This window comes from Salmo salar, chromosome 22 (genome assembly GCF_965601325.2).
Source record: "Salmo salar chromosome 22, fSalSal1, whole genome shotgun sequence".
Lineage (NCBI taxonomy): Eukaryota > Metazoa > Chordata > Actinopteri > Salmoniformes > Salmonidae > Salmo > Salmo salar.
Genome location: NC_138312.1, coordinates 28351133 through 28372205, shown reverse-complemented (window position 1 = coordinate 28372205; position 21073 = coordinate 28351133). Strand labels below are relative to the sequence as shown.

At 43.2% G+C, this 21073-nt stretch overlaps 1 protein-coding gene across 2 annotated transcripts in view; it reads left to right on the top strand.

Moving 5' to 3' along the window:
- Nucleotides 1–4891: 4891 nt before the first annotated feature.
- Nucleotides 4892–21073, top strand: part of cdc42 (cell division cycle 42) — a 52397-nt gene continuing 36215 nt past the window's right edge. For both annotated transcript variants that reach the window (XM_014166955.3, XM_014166956.3), the window contains exon 1: nt 4892–4975. The gene's annotated coding sequence lies outside the window, so the exon portion shown is untranslated. The remainder of the gene's footprint in view (nt 4976–21073) is intronic.

Genomic DNA, 21073 nt, shown 5'->3' with positions numbered 1-21073 from the left:
TCAACAAGGTCATTTTGAGAGAGATAGCAAGAGAGCTGGCCAAGGACGGCACGCTCAAGATTTTTGGAGAGAAAAGAAAGAAGGGATACTGGTCTGTAGTTGTTGACATCAGAGGGATCGAGTGTAGGTTTTTTGAGAAGGGGTGCAACTCTCGCTCTCTTGAAGACGGAAGGGACGTAGCCAGCGGTCAAGGATGAGTTGATGAGCGAGGTGAGGTAAGGGAGAAGGTCTCCGGAAATGGTCTGGAGAAGAGAGGAGGCGATAGTGTCAATCGAGCAGGTTGTTGGCCGGCCGGCCGTCAGAAGTCGCAAGATTTCATCTGGAGAGAAAGGGGAGAAAGAGGTCAAAGCATAGGGTAGGGCAATGTGAGCAGGACCAGCGGTTTCGTTTGACTTAACAAACAAGGATCGGATGTCGTCGACCTTCTTTTGAAAATGGTTGACAAAGTCATCGGCAGAGAGGGAGGAGGGGGCGGGGGGGGGGGGGGATTCAGGAGGGAGGAGAAGGTGGCAAAGAGCTTCCTAGGGTTAGAGGCAGATGCTTGGAATTTAGAGTGGTAGAAAGTGGCTTTAGCAGCAGAAACAGAGGAAGAAATCCGAGGCTGGGATAGGAGCGGTGCTCTCTCAGTGCTCGGGTACGCCACCGAAGCTCCGCCCCTGTGCCTTCTTCTCGAAGAAGCTCAGCCCGGTAGAGCGAAACTATGACGTGGGGAACCAGGAGCTGTTGGCTGTCGTCAAGGCCTTGAAGGCGTGGAGACACTGGTTTAAGGGGGCTAGACACCCTTTTCTTATCTGGACTGACCACCACAATCTGGAGTACATCCGGGCAGCGAGGAGACTGAACCCTCGCCAAGCAAGGTGGGCCATGTTTTTCACCCGTTTTGTGTTTATCCTGTCCTACAGACCAGGCTCCCAGAATGTGAAGGCAGACGCATTGTCCCGGCTGTATGACACAGAGGAGCGGCCCATGGATCCAACTCCCATACTTCCTGCCTGGTGGTGCCGGTAGTGTGGGAGCTGGACACGGACATTGAGCAGGCGTTACATGCAGAGCCCGCTCCCGTCCAGTGTCCCGCTGGGCGTCTGTACGTCCCGTCTGCTGTTCGGTTGATCTATTGGGCCCACATGTCACCCTCTGGTCATCCTGGGATCGGTCGGACAGTGTGCTTTTTGAGCGGGAGGTGCTGGTGGCCTACCTTGGCTAAGGACGTGAGGGTTTATGATTCCTCCTGCTCGGTGTGCGCCCAGTGTAGTGGTCCCGTGTGGCTCAGTTGGTAGAGCATGGTGTTTGCAACACCAGGGTTGTGGGTTCGATTCCCACCGGGGATCAGTACGGAGAGAAAAATTATGAAATGTATGCATTCACTACTGTAAGTCGCTCTGTTCCACAGTGGCCTTGGTCGCACCTGTCGGTGGATTTTCTAACTGATCTTCCACTCTCACAGGGTAACACCGCGATCCTGGTCATTGTGGATTGTTTCTCCAAGTCCTGTCGTCTCCTTCCTCTGCCCGGTCTCCCTACGGCCCTACAAACTGCGGAAGCCCTGTTTACACGTCTTCCGGCACTACGGGGTGCCGGAAGACATAGTATCTGATCGGGGTCCCCAGTTCACGTCTAGGGTTTGGAAGGCGTTCATGGAGCGTCTGGGGGTCACGATCAGCCTTACTTCAGGTTTTCACCCTGAGAGTAGTGGGCAGGTGGAGAGAGTGAACCAGGATGTGGGTAGGTTTCTGCGGTCCTATTGCCAGGACCGGCCGGGGGAGTGGGCGGCGTACGTGCCCTGGGCTGAGATGGCACAGAACTCACTCCACACTCCTCCACTAACCTCTCTCCCTTCCAGTGCGTACTGGGGTACCAGCCGGTTCTGGCACCTTGGCATCAGGGTCAGACCGAGGTTCCTGCGGTGGACGACTGGTTCAGGCGTGCGGAGGAGACATGGGAAGCCGTCCGTGTCCCCCTTCAACAGGCCGTGACGTGCCAAAAGAAAAACGCAGATCGCCACCGCAGTGAGACCCCGGTGTTCGCACCGGGGGACCGGGTCTGGCTCTCGACCCGAAACCTGCCCCTCAGCCTGCCCTGCTGGAAGCTGGGCCCGCGGTTTGTGGGGCCATTTAAAGTCCTGAGGAGAGTGAACGAGGTTTGTTATAGGTTATAGCTTCCACCCAATTACCATATTAACCCCTCATTCCATGTGTCTCTCCTCAGGCCGGTGGTAGCTGGCCCGCTCCAGGAGTCTGAGGTGCGGGAGGTTCCATCGCCCCCTCTGTCTCCGAATCCCTGCGTCAGGAGTACACACTGCTCTATGGTGTCAGACTCCAGTTCTTAAAGCTGCTCTTCCTCCTGACTGGTCCTGAGCTCCCGTTCCTTTTTAATCTATATGGGCTCTGGGTCCTCCTGCCCCAGACTGGGGCTCCACTACTGCTCACAGTGCTGCTGCTCAGGGGAAACCTCCTCTGCAGGCAGAGCGCAACTGAGCTGCTGAGGGTCTGGAAGGAAAATATGGAATAGATAACTATGAAGACACATGTACAATAATTTATTCTAAATCACTGTAGGCTTGTGGTTTGATACTAGTTAAGATGTATGCAAAATAACAGATAGCCATAGTGACACGTGTGCCAGGCCTAATTTATCCAATAAGAAAGCAAGCAACCAATGGTACACAGAAACAAACTAATCTGTAGTGTTGCTTCACTGTTTCATCAACCATACACAAACCCTTCACATGCTTGCTAACCAAATATATTATAATGACAAGTTCAATGTACAATGTCATCGAAGCAACCGAGAAAACACCACTTCTTCTTTCCTAATCTGACCCTTGAATCTTCGTCCACCAACCTTTCTTTGGAGGGCATATAAATGCCGGCCCTTGCGCTCGGAGTCCTATCTCTTCTGCCACGCATCAATCATAATTGCACTAATCTTACATTTGGCCTCACCTATACCCAATGGAGCACGAATATAAATTATATCTCGTTTTAAAGCCCTTTTGGCTAACTGGTCTACTATTTCATTCCCGAATGGGCTGAGACCCAGCATAATCTCATTCACTACTACAGCCTCTTTCGATTCTTGCGGAATTTCCAAACAACCACTGCGGTATGGGGTTCGTCAATAGTTACCACAGCCACAAAGTCATAAAACCCGCCTAATTCTACAATTGGTCGTAAAATAAAATGTTATTTGAAACCCAACCCTAACCTTAACCTCACTGCTAAAATTAACCCTAACCTTAAATTAAGACCAAAAAGCATATTTTTGTTTTCATTAACTTTTACAACATCATAGACTATTTTGACTTTGTGGCTGTGCTATCTAGTGGAAACCCTTGGTATGTGTGGTCAAAGAGGAAGAAACGAAGCGAGATGTTTCACTCTCGACTAAATCTGTCCAAAATAAACCCAATGCGTTTCTATGGTTTTATTTTGGACCTAAGCTTTTCTCCTGTCTTCCCGCCTTTGGGACAACGACTCAGGGAGGAGACATGAGCATCTCGTCATTATATGCTGATCTCTGATATGGTGCACAACATGTGGTGCAGATGTAAGCACCATAGAGAATGATAGAGGCATCCAGTGGCCAAAAGGCTAAATCAAAATGGGCAGCGCCATTGAGGGCTTCCCTTGTTTTAATGTAGTCAACTCTTCCAACTTCATTGGCTGATCCCTCCTGGTGACCATGTTGGAGTCTTGTCCAACCGGGTCATCAGGAGGGATCAGCCTATCTTGAAGAAGAAAATTGACTACTTGAAAATGGAGATAGCCTCAATGTCACAGACACTACAATGGTACAGCTGTCACAGACACTACAATGGTACAGCTGTCACAGACACTACAATGGTACAGATATAAAGATGAGTCCTCTATCTAACTATCAACAACACAGCGGCCTACTTCCGCTGTGTGACCGGAAAATTGCATTTCCACCAATTACTGGACTTATTTTATTTTACTTTTATTATGAAGGCACCTTTTGTCATAAAACATTTTAATAGCCAAATCAAACAGCATATGGAGATAAAATATAGATAAAAAATTATGTTATTTTTTTTTATTTCTCTCTCTGTCTCTCTATCTCTTTCTGGCAGTCTCTCTCTCTAGCTCTCGCTCGGTGTTTTGAGTGTTGGCTGAGTAATAGACCTCTGTCAATCAAGCAGTATCAGAAGAACTATCAAGAGAGACACTGTAAACATCAACAGTATAACTTTACACAATAGTTTATGTTGCAGTCATTGTGTCCCAGATTGTAGAAGTGTTGGTTGGATATTGGTCAGGTAACCGGTTTGAGGACATAGTCCTGAGAGGGGAGACAGTGTTAGAATGCGTTTTGCATCTTATTCAAGGAACTCAGTCAGAGCTATGTGTTTTATGTAGCTGACACAAAACCATATTCTATAGGATCTTTTGGTTACAATTCCGTGCTTATCTGTCCATATGGCAGACACTGATTAAATGGTCAATAGATTTTTTGATGACACTTCACAGCAAAGACACAATCAGTTTTTAAACCACTATATTGATTATCTTTGACATAGTACTCTGCCATCTAACGGTATGCTACTGTATTGCAGCCCTTTGAGTAGTGGAGTAGTGGAGTAAAAATAATAATGACATTGTGTGAATGCAATATTACTGTAAAAACAGCTGTCCGTATTCTCCCAATCACTATAGCAGGTGATTGCGAAAAGTGGGAAAAGTCAGGTTTTCTCATAAAAAAAAAAGAATGTTCATTACCACAGAGTAAGATAATTCCAGTATTGTACTGCACTATTCTTACTAGGAATTATATATTCATGTTCACTGTTACTTAAATGTAAATAATTTGGAGTCAATCAATCAATTTTGTTATAAGTGATTTTTTATTAACATGTCACGCATTACGTTCTACGCACGTGCCCCTGCACTTTTGACTAGAAAGCCCCTAGCGTGAACCTGCCAACGCCCGCCGCAGAGACACAAATAAAGAGGATACGGTACGGAAAATGACTATTTTTATAAATTCTTTCTTCCCGTGTAGTAGCTAGTTACTATCGGTGTTATAACTAACATGTCACTATCAACGTATGTATCTGGTTGTTTACTTCATTCGAGATAAAATGTTTGATTTTGTCATCTCATTCAACAACAGCATCCGTTTGGTAGCCAATCTAACGTCTTTTACTACGGTAGCTACTGCAAACTAGCGAAAGGAAGCTGCTAGCCAAACTAACTAGCTAAATCAACGCTAATCAGACTTTTTCAATTAAATGATAGCTAACGTTATCTAAATGAGCTAGGGGATTAACATACTTTACTTAAAGCAGTCGATCTGACGGGGTTTGTATGAAAACAATTAAATAACGTTAATCTGTGTTTCTTCATCGTTGCTTGACACTGTTACTACTAGCTGTTAGCTAGCCAGGTTGCTAGCTAGCTAGAATGGCGATGGTCGCTCACTGCTTAAAACCGCCTGGGAGGGTAGTTAACGTTACTGCTAGGAGGAAGCCAGGAGGAATGCTTGAACGATGGTAGCCAGCACACAGAATGGTCCATTATTTCACGACAACGTAGTGTGTAATGTTACCTAGTCAGGTGTGTTATTTTGATTGTTGACCATTTCCCTACCATTGTTTTAGAATTGTCTGACAGATAGATTAGGCCATCGAATAGTAGCTACGAGCCATCTTTAATTAGCTAGCTGGTTAGCTCATGGTTAGTTAATAAATGGATAGCGGTACATCGGGTATATGGTTGTGTAGAGCTGATTTTCCCCCTTCCACAGTGCCATTCAGTCAGTGCTGATAGAAAAGCAATTCAACCAAACTCTGACTTTGTGGTATATTGATTTCATTTGTTTGGTGTACTGTACTTATTGACAGACTTCGTTACACTCAGAAAAAGGCATAGACCTTTGAATGGAGTATGGTTATGTGGGTTGGCTAGCAGTACGTGAGTCAGTGTGTTTTCTACATAGGCTGTAGGAAGGAAACAGGGAGGCTGTGAAAGATCACTAAAGCCTTTCAGAGTGAGTAAAACTGGTGTAATACCAGACACCGCCTTGCAGATCGAGCTGCTTTTGGTAGTCTATACTGCACAGCATTGTACTGTAAACCCAGACAGGAAAGTCCCTGAAAGTCATTGCATAGCTGCATTGTGTGTCCCCCTACCCCTTCTGCAAAAGTGTCCTAGTTGTGAGAACACCTGCATCTGCAAAGGGGTGGGATAGTGAATCTTAGTAGCTAGCATTAGTTCAACATTAGACACCTGTGTGTGTTTGGAGATGGAGACAACACTTTACTGTTGTGATAATGATTGCATCAGCCTTAATCCACTCATTTGTGTTTGTAGGCCAGCCAGCGCTCTGAAACAAGGCCAACCAGGGCAGTGAAAGTAGCTGACTGACAGAGCGGTGTAATCTGAGTCCACATTAGAGGTCGACCGATTATGATTTTTCAACGCCGATACCGATTATTGGAGGGCCAAAAAAAGTCGATACCGATTTTTTTCCCCCCCATTATTTGTAATAATGACAATTACAACAATACTGAATGAACACTTATTTTAACTAAATATAGTACATCAATAAAATCAATTAAGTCTCAAATAAATAATGAAACATGTTCAATATGGTTTAAATAATGCAAAAACAAAGTGTTGGAGAAGAAAGTAAAAGTGCAATATGTGCCATGTAAGAAAGCTAAAGTTTAAGTTCCTTGCTCAGAACATGAGAACACATGAAAGCTGGTGGTTCCTTTTAACATGAGTCTTCATTATTCCCAGGTAAGAAGTTTTAGGTTGTAGTTATTATAGGAATTATAGGACTCTTTCTCTCTATACGATTTGTATTTCATATACATTTGACTATTGGATGTTCTTATAGGTACTTTAGTATTGCCAGTGTAACAGTATAGCTTCCGTCCCTCTCCTCGCTCCTACCTGGGCTTGAACCAGGAACACATCGACAACAGCCACCCTCGAAGCAGCGTTACCCATGCAGAGCAAGGGGGAACTACTCCTCCGTCTCAGAGCGAGTGACGTTTGAAACGCTATTAGCGCGCACCCCGCTAACTAGCTAGCCATTTCACATCGGTTACACCAGCCTAATCTTGGGAGTTGATAGGCTTGAAGTCAAAAACAGCGCAATGAAGAGCTGCTGGCAAAACGCACGAAAGTGCTGTTTGAATGAATGCTTACAAGCCTGCTGGTGCCTACCACCGCTCAGTCAGACTGCTCTATCAAATCATAGACTAATAAACACACAGAAATACGAACCTTAGTTTCTGGATTCGACCATATTAATGACCTATCATCTCGAAAACAATACGTTTATTCTTTCAGTGAAATACGGAACCGTTCGGTATTTTATCTAACGGGTGGCATCCCTAAGTCTAAATATTCCTTTTACATTGCACAACCTTCAATGTTATGTCATAATTACGTAAAATTCTGGCAAATTAGTTCGCAACGAGCCAGGCGGCCCAAACTGCTGCATATACCCTGACACATTTTCCCTAGTTAAAATAAATTAATGTTAGCAGGCAATATTAACTAAATATGCAGGTTTAAAAATGTATACTTGTGTATTGATTTTAAGAAAGACATTTCTGGTTAGGTACACGTTGGAGTAACGACAGTCCTTTTTCACGAATGCGCACCGCATCGATTATATGCAACGCAGGACAAGCTAGATAAACTAGTAATATCATCAACCATGTGTAGTTAACTAGTGATTATGATTGATTGTTTTTTATAAGATAAGTTTAATGCTAGCTAGCAACTTACCTTGGCTTCTTACTGCATTCTCGTAACAGGCAGGCTCCTCGTGGAGTGCAATGTAAAGCAGGTGGTTAGAGCGTTGGACTTGTTAACCATAAGTTTGCGAGATTGAATACCCGAGCTGGCGAGGTAAAAATCTGTCGTTCTGCCCCTGAACAAGGCAGTTAACCCACCATTCCTAGGCCGTCATTGAAAATAAGAATGTGTTCTTAGCTGACTTGCCTAGTTAAATAAAGGTGTAAAAAAAAAAAAAAAATGGTGTCCAAAAATACCGATTACTGATTGTTATGAAAACGTGAAATCGGCCCTAATTAATCAGCCATTCCGATTAATCGGTCGACCTCTAGTCCACATAGGCGATACGTCCACATTGCTAGGTATTGGTTGGCAACTATTGAAGTTGTTTCCTTTTAACAGGCCAGAGGCCTACAGAAAATGATGACATTTTGGAGAGGTGTGTGTAACATATCTGGTGTGACCAGCTCTATCGGGATGTGATTCCATGTTCTCATGGGCCTACATGCAAGAAAGGTGGTGGCTGTTTAATTGAAAACCATGAGATCTGGGTTTGTCATGATGCTATTGGGAAGCATTATATTGCAGTAGGCATTAACCGTGTTGAGTCACACATAGTGAGAAGTTGAGACACCATTTTAGACCCAGCAAGCTGTTGGTTGAACATGCTCATTACTCTAGCAGTGGGTAGCAGTAGGCTTGGAGGGGCTGGATGTGGCAACTTTTGGAACACTGTCTGTTCTTGTCAGGCAGATGACCTAAACAGTGCTCTCTATCACGCTTTAACTTTGTCTCAGCATCACCCCAGCCAGTGTCCAGCTGCTTGGAGCCAGTGTAGGAGGAAAACACCCTGATCAGGCTGGTGTGTGTGTTGGAACAGAGGGAGGGTCAGCCCCTCATCCTCAGGTTGTTGGAGTGTGGAAGGAAGATGTCCATCTGTGCATTAGTTTATATTCACTCCCTCTCCCGTTCACCCTCTTGCTCACTTTGCAATATGATGCTGTCTTGCTTTCTCTCACTCCCCCTCGCTCTCTTTCTCCCTTACACTCGTCGCTCATCCTCTTGTCCTCATTGCTACAGAGCTCTGCGGAGGCTCCACACATACCCATCCAGTGTCCCTCTGCCCCCTTTGCCAGCCCGCCACTCCCTTTCCTGGGTAAGCAGTGGCCTAACCTCTGTTGAATAGGGCTGCAATGAGGGGTTCTGGAACTCGTGGTGATATGAAATATATGCGATATTACTATGCAACTTAGACATTCTATTTTTATTACCGAGATTGCACGTAGAGTCTAACAGATCACGTGACTTGTCTGTTACAGACCGCAATGCTGTATGGAATAATTTGTTTAACCCCCTAACTCTGGTATGTACACCGTCTTGTACCCTTGATGATATTTTCCTCATATCAGTTTTTGTAGTCCTTTCCAGTCATAGCCCCTGTCATCCCTTATACAGGTTGAAAATAGCAGATTTTGTCATTGATAAGTGCCTAAATTGGAACGTAGTGGCTGTACAGTAACATGCTATACATGTCAGAGCTCAGGTTCTCCGCTTCACAGCGCTTTAGGTTTTGACTGACTGCCGTTCTGAACTTGAGCACCGCGTGTGGCAAGATGACAACGCCCCCCATCCCTCCCGCTAATTGGGCTGCTTTTGCACATTTATTGTTGTCTGGGTGAGGGAAATGCTGTAAATTGAGAGGACTCTGTGTTCTGAAAGATGAGATGTTGAGGATTATAAATACTGCTTTGATGTCATACAAGCTAACCACACACCTATGAGTCAAAATGTGCATTTCACATTTCCATATTTGAAAAGTCATCTAATTTAGTGTCGAAGTTTATTATCGTTTAGTTTGTTCCACAGTTACAAGGAAGGCGTGTTATACCCCTGTTTGTCCTAAACAGAATTAACCTGTTTGTCGTATTGTGAAGAAAATTTGCCAAGGAACGCACACTTGAATGCACTCATCACTCTATGTGCACCAAAATCTGTTTGTCTGAAGTGCCTTTTTGTAAGCCCAACAGTGGAAGATTGTATTTTATAACTTAGTTAGCCATGTTGGCAGTAGAATAAGCTTTAAATTATGCCCGCCTGACCCAGATTGCGATTTATAATGGAACGTTTTTGTGTAGTGTAAACACCAGTAATTGTGTTATGGTGGGGATGCAGGGCTGTGTTCCAAACACACAACGACAAGTGTGCTTCCTTCAGTTCCTCAATGGCAAAGCTAGGAAAGCTATTAAAAAACAAACACCTTTTTAATCGTTTAGTCGCTAAAAATACATTTGACCGGTCATGCTTATCGGTCTAAAGGTTCATTTGCATAATTTAGTGGAATTAAATTGTTGTGTGGGTATTTTCATTAGTCATCTCATTTATCACACTCGCACAGCATACAGAGCCTTGTTTGTGGAGCAGAATAGCTATCACCTGTCAGACAGAGCGAGAGCACCTCCTCAAAAAGCTGGTACTGGAGTGAAATGTGTGTTTGTAAGCCCAGTCATTGCGCAACAAATAATTCTAAATTCATCCTGTGTTAACTGTTTTGATTTCTCCTGTTCTATTGGTTTTCAAATCAACTTTCTTTCCTTGTCCAGAAACCGAAGGCACACTCTTAGTCATTATTATCGTCCTAGTTATTGCTATTAGATTCCACCTCTTTCTAAGTTTTCTAACAGATTTATATCTCACATATGGAATCACTCACATTAGGTGCAGTGTTTAGAGCAGTACTTTCCTGCTAATTGTATTTTGGCAAATATTTGAAAATGTGGTTTTATTAGCTGCTTCATTACCAGAGCTGCATGTTCAATAATAGACTATAGCCTTTTGACTGTAAGATTATGTTTCCATTAAGTTTTTAATAAAGAATCTGTTTGTATGGATGCATAGTAAATTCTGTTGGTCATTTAATCTTACTGTATAGAATGTTTTACCATTTGTTCACCCGTTAATGAGGGTTTCTTAGTCGGCAGCAAAATGGACCGAAATGTCCATTCCTACACCTTATAGTTGATGGCGCTTTCCTTGAGACATAAAAAACACATTGATATTGCTTATTGACTGCAGTTTGGAGAGGTGTGGTCACTTGGAGACACCAGTTAGACCTCTCACGCAAACCCTTGTAATAGTTCTTTCTTATCTTGCACCTAGTCCAACATTTCTGTGAATATTGTTGTTACTGAATGTATTTTCAGATTTTTTTATTGACAAGTCCTGTGAAAAGTAAAACAAACATAAGTGTAATGTTTGGATTCAGTCTTGTGAGGTGAACTCTTGTCCTCACCTTTGGTCTGATTTTCCCATCTTCTCCAAAGTGTTCTCTTTCAATGGCTACCATGGTCATTTAATTTAACTTTTATAGTTCTGGTAGGGCCAAATTGAAATGTTTATATTTACACTGAACAAAACTATGCAACATGTCAAAAGTTGGCTTCATGAGCTGAAATAAAATACTCCAAAAACGTATTCCTCACAAATTGTGTGCACAATTTACACAGGTGCACCTTGTGCAGGGGACAATAAAAGGCAACTCGAAAATGTGCAGTTTTGGCACACAACACAATAGATATCTCAAGTTGAGGGAGTGGGCAATTGGCATGCCGACTGCAGGAATGTCCACCAGAGCAGATACCGGAAAATGTAATGGTCAAATCTCTACCATAAGCTGCCACCAATGTCTTTTTAGGTAATTTGGCAGTACGTCCTACCGGCCTCGCAACCACAGACCACGTGTATGGAGTCATGAGGGCGAGCAGTTTGCTGATGTCAACTTTGTCAATAGATTGCCCCATGGTGGTGGGGCATGGGCAGGCATAAGCTATCAAATTTTGTCACATAAACATGTTTAGCAGATTTTATTGCGAGTGTAGCAAAATGCTTGTTTCTAGCTCCAACAGTGCAGTAATATCTAACAATTCACAACAATACACATAACCTAAAAGTAAAAAAATTGAATTAATGAATCTATAAATATTAGGATGAGAAATATCGGAGTTGCATATACTAAAACACAGTCGAATAGAGTACAGTATATACGTCTGAGTAAAGCAAAATGATGTAAACATTATTAGTGGCCAGTGATATCAAGTCTATGTACAGTTGAAGTCAGAAGTTTACATACACCATAGCCAAATACATTTAAACTCAGTTTTTCACAATTCCTGACATTTAATCCTAGTAAAATTCCCTGTCTTAGGTCAGTTAGGATCACCACTTCATTTTAAGAATGTGAAATGTCAGATTAATAGTAGTGATTTTATTTCAGCTTTTGTTTATTTCATCACATTTCCAGTGGGTCAGAAGTTTACATACACTCAATTAGTATCTGGTGCGTTTAAATTGTTTAACTTGGGTCAAACGTTTTGGGTAGCCTTCCACAAGCTTCCAACAATAGGTTGGGTGAATTTTGGCCCATTCCTCCTTACGGAGCTGGTGTAACTGAGTCAGGTTTGTAGGCCTCCTTGCCTGCACTTTTTTCAGTTCTGCCCACAAATATTCTATAGGATTGAGGTCAGTGCTTTGTGATGGCCACTCCAATACCTTGACGTTGTTGTCCTTATGCCATTTTGCCACAACTTTGGAAGTATGCTTGGGGTCATTGTCCATTTGGAAGACCCATTTGCGACCAAGCTTTAACTTCCTGACTGATGTCTTGAGATGTTGCTTCAATATCTCATATCTCACATAATTTTCCATCCTCATGATGCCATCTATTTTGTGAAGTGTACCAGTCCCTCCTGCAGCAAAGCACCCCCACAACATGATGCTGCCACCCCCGTGCTTCACGGTTGGGATGGTGTTCTTCGGCTTGCAAGCCTCCCCCTTTTTCCTCCAAACATAATGATGGTCATTATGGCCAAACAGTTCTATTTTTGTTTCATCAGACCAGAGGACATTATTCCAAAAAGTATGATCTTTGTCCCCATGTGCAGTTGCAAACCGTAGTCTGGCTTTTTTATGGCGGTTTTGGAGCAGTGGCTTCTTCCTTGCCGAGCGGCCTTTCAGGTTATGTCGATTATAGCACTCCTTTTACTGATACTTTTGTACCTGTTTTCTCCAGCATCTTCACAAGGCCCCTTGCTGCTGTTCTGGGATTGATCTGCACTTTTCACACCAAAGTATGTTCATCTCTAGGAGCGATAACTCGTCTCCTTCCTGAGCGGTATGGCGGCTGTGTGGTCCCATGGTGTTTATACTTGCGTACTATTGTTTGTACAGATGAACGTGGTACCTTCAGGCATTTGAAAATGGCTCCCAAGGATGAACCAGACTTGTGGAGGTCTACAATTTTTTTTTCCTGAGGTGTTGGCTGATTTCTTGATTTTCCCTCCCCCCCCCATGATTTCAAGCAAAGATGAGCTGAGTTTGAAGGTATGCCATGAAATTAGAGGTTGACCGATTATGATTTTTCAACGCCGATACCGATTATTGGAGGCCCAAAAAAGCCGATACCGATTTTAATCGGCAGAATTTTGTCCCGTCCCTCTCCTCGCTCCTACCTGGGCTCGAACCAGGAACACAACGACAACAGCCACCCTCGAAGCAGCATTACCCATGCAGAGCAAGGGGAACAACTACTCCAAGTCTCAGAGCGAGTGACGTTTGAAACGCTATTAGCGCGCACCCCGCTAACTAGCTAGCCATTTCACATCGGTTACACCAGCCTAATCTTGGGAGTTGATAGGCTTGAAGGGGTGGGTGTAATTTGTGGAACGTTCCAACAGGAATCTGTTCCAAAAAACGTAAAGTAAAAGGTTGCCAACCAACAACACATACAAAGTAGCAACGCATACAAACCTAGCTAACTAGCTGCCAAATAGGCATCAACTCACCACGTAGCTTATTCTTAATGTTTGTCCATAGGCAACCAGAGTGAGGACAGACATTTTTCGGAATAAACGTGATGAGTGAAAAAACGCAATGAAATAGACCACTCCCTACCCGGTATCTTATTTTGCCGCTATACAACTTTGTATGCGTTGTTTTTTGGCAACCTTGTTATTTACGATGTTTTTTGGAATAGATTCCCATTGGAACTCTGATCAGGCCCTACACCCAAACAAGGGCACTGCGTTCATCCACCTCTGGCCTGCTGGCCCCCCTACCTCTGAGGAAGCACATGTCCCGCTCAGCCCAGTCAAAACTGTTCGCTGCTCTGGCACCCCTATGGTGGAACAAGCTCCCTCACGACGCCAGGACAGCGGAGTCAATCACCACCTTCCGGAGACACCTGAAACCCCACCTCTTTAAGGAATACCTGGGATAGGATAAAGTAATCCTTCTAACCCCCCCTTAAAAGATTTAGATGCACTATTGTAAAGTGGTTGTTCCACTGGATATCATAAGGTGAATGCACCAATTTGTAAGTCGCTCTGGATAAGAGCGTCTGCTAAATGACGTAAATGTAAACGTTCCACAAATTATACCCACCCGGCTTGAAGTCATAAACAGCTTGAAGCACAGCGAAGAGCTGCTGGCAAAACGCACGAAAGTGCTGTTTGAATGAATGCTTACGAGCCTGCTGGTGCCTACCACCGCTCAGTCAGACTGCTCTATCAAATATCAAATCATAGACTTAATTATAATATAATAACACACAGAAATACGAGCCGTAGGTCATTTAATATGGTTGAATCCGGAAACTATCATCTCGAAAACAAAAGGTTTTTCTTTCAGTGAAATACGGAACCGTTCCGTATTTTATCTAACGGGTGGCATCCCTAAGTCTAAATATTCCTGTTACATTGCACAACCTTCAATGTTATGTCATAATTACGTAAAATTCTGGCAAATTAGTTTGCAACGAGCCAGGCGGCCCAAACTGTTGCATATACCCTGACTGCGTGCAATGAACGCAAGATGAGTGACACAATTTCATGTTAGCAGGCAATATTAACTAAACATGAAGGTTTAAAAATATGTACTTGTGTATTGGTTTTAAAGAAAGGCATTGATGTTTATGGTTAGGTACATTGGTGCAACGACAGTTCTTTTTTCGCAAATACGCTTGTTAACCTCTTACATCTAGACGTTCCGCTAGCGGAACACCTGCTCCAATATTCAATGATAGGCGTGGCGCGAATTACAAATTCCTCAAAAATACAAAAACTTCAATTTTTCAAACATATTACTATTTTACAGCATTTTAAAGACAACTCTCCTTTATCTAACCACACTGTCCGATTTCAAAAAGGCTTTTCAGCGAAAGCAAAACATTAGATTTCAGCAGAGTACCCAGCCAGAAATAATCAGACACCCATTTTTCAAGCTAGCATATAATGTCACAAAAAACAAAACCACAGCTAAATGCAGCACTAACCTTTGATCTTCATCAGATGACACACCTAGGACATTATGTTATACAATACATGCATGTTTTGTGTAATCAAGTTCATATTTATATCAAAAACCAGCTTTTTACATTAACATGTGACGTTCAGAACTAGCATACCCCCCGCAAACCTCCAGTGAATTTACTAAATTACTCACGATAAACGTTCACAAAAAACATAACAATTATTTTAAGAATTATAGATACAGATCTCCTTTGTGCAATCGAGGTGTCCGATTTTAAAATAGCTTTTCGGTGAAAGCACATTTTGCAATATTCTGAGTAGATAGCCCAGCCATCACGGCTAGCTATTTAGACACCCACCAAGTTTAGCCCTGACCAAACTCCGATTTACTATTAGAAAAGTTTGATTACCTTTGGTGTTCTTCGTCAGAATGCACTCCCAGGACTGCTACTTCAATAACAAATGTTGGTTTGGTCCCAAATAATCCATTGTTATATCCAAATAGCGGCGTTTTGTTCGTGCGTTCAAGACACTATCCGAAGTGTAAATAAGGGTCACGCGCACGACGCATTTCGTGACAAAAAAATTCTAAATATTCCATTACCGTACTTCGAAGCATGTCAACCGCTGTTTAAAATCAATTTTTACGACATTTTTCTCTTAGAAAAGCGATAATATTCCGACAGGGAATCTCCTTTTCGGCAAACAGAGGAAAAAATCCCAAAGGCGGGGGCGGTCGGGTCACGAGCGTAAGCCCAGTGTCCCTTGATCGGCCACTTGAGAAAGGCGATAATGTGTTTCAGCCTGGGGCTGGAATGACGACATTCTGTTTTTTCCCGGGCTCTGAGCGCCTATGGACGACGTGGGAAGTGTCACGTTAGAGCAGAGATCCTTAGTAAATGATAGAGATGGAAAAGAAGTTCAAGAAATGGTCAGACAGGCCACTTCCTGTAAAGGAATCTCTCAGGTTTTGACCTGCCATTTGAGTTCTGTTATACTCACAGACACCATTCAAACAGTTTTAGAAAATGTAGGGTGTTTTCTATCCATATGTAATAAGTATATGCATATTCTAGTTACTGGGTAGGAGTGGTAACCAGATTAAATCGGGTATGTTTTTTATCCAGCCGTGTCAATACTGCCCCCTATCCTAAACAGGTTAAAATCAATTTTTATGCCATTTTTCTCGTAAAAAAGCGATAATATTCCGACCGGGAAAGCGTGTTTACGTACAAAAGAGAGAAAATAAAAGCATGGGATCCCCTCGTGCACGAGCCTGAGTCTCATAGTACTGTGACTGGCCACTATCCAAACGCGCTAATGTTTTTCAGCCAGGGGCTGCCTCGATATCATTCAGCTTTTTGCCGCCTTCTGAGAGCCCATGGGGGCCGTAGGAAGTGTCACGTAACAGCAGAGATCCCCTGTATTGGATAGAGATAATCAAGAAGGCCAAGAAATGGTCAGACAGGGTACTTCCTGTACAGAATCTTCTCAGGTTTTGGCCTGCCAAATGAGTTCTGTTATACTCAGACACCATTCAAACAGTTTTAGAAACTTTGGAGTGTTTTCTATCCAAAGCTAATAATTATATGCATATTCTAGTTTCTGGGCAGGAGTAATAATCAGATTAAATTGGGTACGTTTTTTATCCGGCCATGAAAATACTGCCCCCTAGCCATAACAGGTTAAATCATCACCCGTTTGTCGAAGTAGGCTATGATTTAATGAGAAATTAACAGGCACCGCATCGATTATATGCAACGCAGGACATGTTAGATAAACTAGTAATATCATCAACCATGTGTAGTTAACTAGTAGTTAACGAGTGATTATGTTAAGATTGATAGTTTTTTTATAAGATAAGTTTAATGCTAGCTAGTAACTTAGCTTCTTGCTGCCCTCGCGTAACAGGTAGTCAGCCTGCCATGCAGGCTACTCGTGGAGTGCAATGCAAGGCAGGTGGTTAGAGCATTGGACTAGTAACCGGAAGGTTGCAAAAACAAATCCCCCCTGAACAAGGCAGTTACCCCCTGTTCCTAGGCCATAATTGAAAATAAGAATGTGTTCTTAATCTGACTTGCCTAGTTAAATAAAGGTCTAAAATATATATAATTTTTAAAAAAGGGGAAAAAATGAAAATCGGCAAATCGGTGTCCATAAATACCGATTGTTATGAAAACTTGAAATCGGCCCTAATTAATCGGCCATTCTGATTAATCGGTCGACCTCTACTTGAAATGCGTCCACAGGTACACCTCCAATTTACTCAAATGATGTCAATTAGCCTATCGGAAGCATCTATAGCCATGACATTGTCTGGAATTTTCCAAGCTGTTTAATGGCACAGTCAACTTAGTGTATGTACATTTCTCCCCCACTGGAATTGTGATACAGTAAATTATAAGTGAAATAATCTGTCTTTAAACAATAACCTAAAAGTGTATGTAAACTTCCGCCTTCAACTGTATATGAGGCCAGCAGCCTCTAGGTACAGGGTTACGTAACCGGGTGGAAGCTGGCTAGTGATGGCTATTTAAGTCTGATGTCCTTGAGAGAGAAGCTGTTTTTCAGTCTCTTGGTCCAAACTTTGATGCACCTGTACTGACCTCGCCTTCTGGATGGTAGCAGGGTGAACAGGCAGTGGCTCAGGTGGTTGATGCTCTTTATCTTTTTGGCCTTCTCGTGATATTGGGTGCTGTAGGTGTCCTGGAGGTCAGGCAGTGTGCCCCCGGTGATGCGTTGAACAGACTGTGCCACCCTCTTGAGAGCCCTGCGGTTGCGGGCGGTGCAGTTGCCGTACCAAGTGGTGATAGAGCCCGACAGGATGCTCTCAATTGTGCATCTGTAAAAGTTTGAGGGTTTTAGGGGCCAAGCCAAATTTCCTCAGCCTGCTGAGGTTGAAGAGGCACTGTTGTGCCTTCACACTGTCTGTGTGGGTGGACCATTTCACATTGTCAGTGATGTGTACGACGAGGATCTTGAAGCTTTCCACTTGCTCTACTGCGGTTTTGTCAATGTGGATAGCGGCGTGCTCCCTCTGCTGTTTCCTGGAATCCATGATCAGCTGCTTTTTGTCAACATTGAGTGAGAGGTTATTTTTCTGGCACCACACTCCCAGGGCCCTCCTCTCTGTAGGCTGTCTCGTTGTTGTTGGTATTCAGGCCTACTTCTGTTGTCATCTGCAAACTGGATTGAGTTGGAGGTGTGTGTGGCGGACAAACACAATTGCACTTTTTCTATAGGAATTTGAATGTACAGAGATACTGTGACGAGATTCTGAGGCCCGTTGTCGTGCCGCTCATCCGCCGCCATCACCTCATGTTTCAGCATGATAATGCACAGTCCCATGTCGTAAGGATCTGTACACAATTCCGGGAAGCTGAAAATGTCCCAGTTCTTCCATGGCCTACATAGCTTGACATGTCTGGTGACTATCTGTAACCAACAGATGCATATCTGTACCCAGTCATCAATTCCATAGCTTACGGTCTAATTTATTTCAATAGACTGATGTCCTTATATGAACTGTAACTCAGTAAACATCTTAAATTGTTGCGCTAGATTTTGTCTGTGGATATAGGCCATTTTCTAAGAGTGTAAGGGATTAAAGTGACGTCTAACTTTTGAATTAATTGTTTACCCCAGAGACTTTTGTAGCTATTCAATGTTTGGAACTATGATAACCAGCATGTTGAAGTTTGTATGCTAAAAATGAATGGCCGTGTCAGTTCCTGGAAGTGGAACCATAACCATGGAGAGAGGGCCACTGCCTGTTGCAGCCCTATTGAAGCCTGGGGCCTTCTACCCTCACAGGGAATTGTGGCTTCTCTGTTAGGACTGTGATGGTCATGGAAATTTGGATGACTGTTATTGGCCAGCCAAATGACCTCTGTCAATGTTATAATAAACGTTTGAATAGCAAAAAATACATTTTTTTTTTTTAACATTTTCTCCTATGCTCCTGGCTGCATGTAGGCAATTTCAGTGTTATGGATCTGACATTTGCACACAAAATGAGAAACAAAATGTCTCACAGAATTGACTTATCAAGCATAAATGTTAATGTTTTTAATTACATTTTGTAACCTTTTTTATAGGTGAAGTGTAGACACAATTACCAAGTTCTAAGTAATACCACTTTGAAGTAACGGATAATGGATGTCGTGTAAATTGACAGGCATTTTTTGGAGAACAGACACATCGGCAAAAGTCAATCTCAGTCTTAGGGTAAAATATTACTAGACACTTTAAAAGGAAGGCGTGGCTACGCACAAACAATGGATGTGACGCTCTGCAAATTGAGTTGTTATTTTAAAGATTTCTTCACCAAACTAGAAGTTATCTGAAAATACAGTGTACCTAGGGCCCTATGAAATCCGTTAAAAGAAAATCTGAATTCTGTTTTACCATTTAGACATTTTATCATCGGTGTCTAATGTGAAGTTATAAAACGTCAACAATTTAAGATATAACAGTAAATTTGTAATGATGCAACACATTGCACTATTTTTTTAATCAAGGCAAGTTTTTCAATACAGAGTTCTAAGTGTTTCATTATAAATGAAAAAGTAATGTGGTAATCTAGGCAACAATGCAGCAAGCAATAGGCAAAACTTAGTTCTACTTACGTAAAAAAACAAAATGATACATTCATTGTTTTTTTGTAAAAGAAAGTGCTTCACTAGGCAAATTATGCAGCAATAGGCGAAATCTATGGAACTACCTTATGAGCTCCTATGTCTGTCCATTTCGAAGTTTTCCATCTATCACAGACATCTCCATTTGAAGTACATGATTATCAACCTCTTTGTGTTGAGCTCGGTGAGTGCCTCTCGCTTGTCTGTGAGTGGAGTTGTGTATTTGCTGATACTCCTGAGTCCACTGAGCTGACTGGGAAGTAGATGTAGGGCACTGCAACTCTTGGGAATCTCGGCGTCATGCTCCTCCAGTAATCATCAAGCTCCAAAGCAGGTGAGGGCTCCCTGGACACAGAGCTGATAGGCAATCCATTCTTCACTGAGCTCTGTTGATGGGCTTGCCATGGGCTTCAGTTGTGTGTAGGCTTCAATCTGTTTTTCCATGGCTGGAGCCTGCCTAGGATCGAACACCCTAGCCAGCCTGGAGACCTCTGTGGCTGGATGTGTGTCCCAGTGCTTTGAGAACTTTGCGAAGGCCAAGTGGAATGCATCATGGAGATGGTCAAGCACCTCCCTCCTGTCTCCAATCCCTGTCTTTCTCAATAGCTCATCTGTCTTGGCACCATACCCACATGTTTTTGCCATTCCATTCACTAGGTAAGAATCTCGATCCTCCATGGCGTTGTATGCAGACACTGCTGTGGGACGGTGGGTTCCTTCCAGGATTGACAGAGCCGTCATCAGTGAGGCCGTCATCAGTGAGGGCCTGCACCACCTCCTCTGTTTCCAGCTGGCTGAGGATGTTTGTGACTGCCTGGGATGATGACTTTTCTGCCAATGAAAATTCTCTGTAGAGATGAACATGCTCTGCATGGTACTTCACTGCCTTAAACCAGCTATTCCATCTGGAGCTCACTGCTTCAGGAGGAGCTTTGGCCTGCACAAACTCCTTCGTAATGAGGAAGCTCACCCATCTTCTCTTTCTGCCAGGCTTCTTAAAGAAGACATAAGATCTGTGTCACAAGTGATGCAACTTCAGAGAAGTATTTGTAGTGCTGCCAGGTCTCACCCACCAGATTGATGACATGATGGAGACAGGTTACATGGACACTGTTGGGCATCACTCCTTTCAGAACCTCCTTGTATGTCTTCAGGCAGTTGGAGGCATTATCTGTGACCACTGCCCAGGCATCTTTCAGGTTCAGATGGTTGCTGTGGAGGGAGGCGTGGAGTAGTTGCATCTGTCCATGAAAATGACATCCACCAGAAAGTACTGGTTTTCAACACGCGCAATGAAAGATAAGGAAACATTTTGTTAACCCCTGTGCGGCCTCGGGACGGACATCCAGCGGAAACTCATATC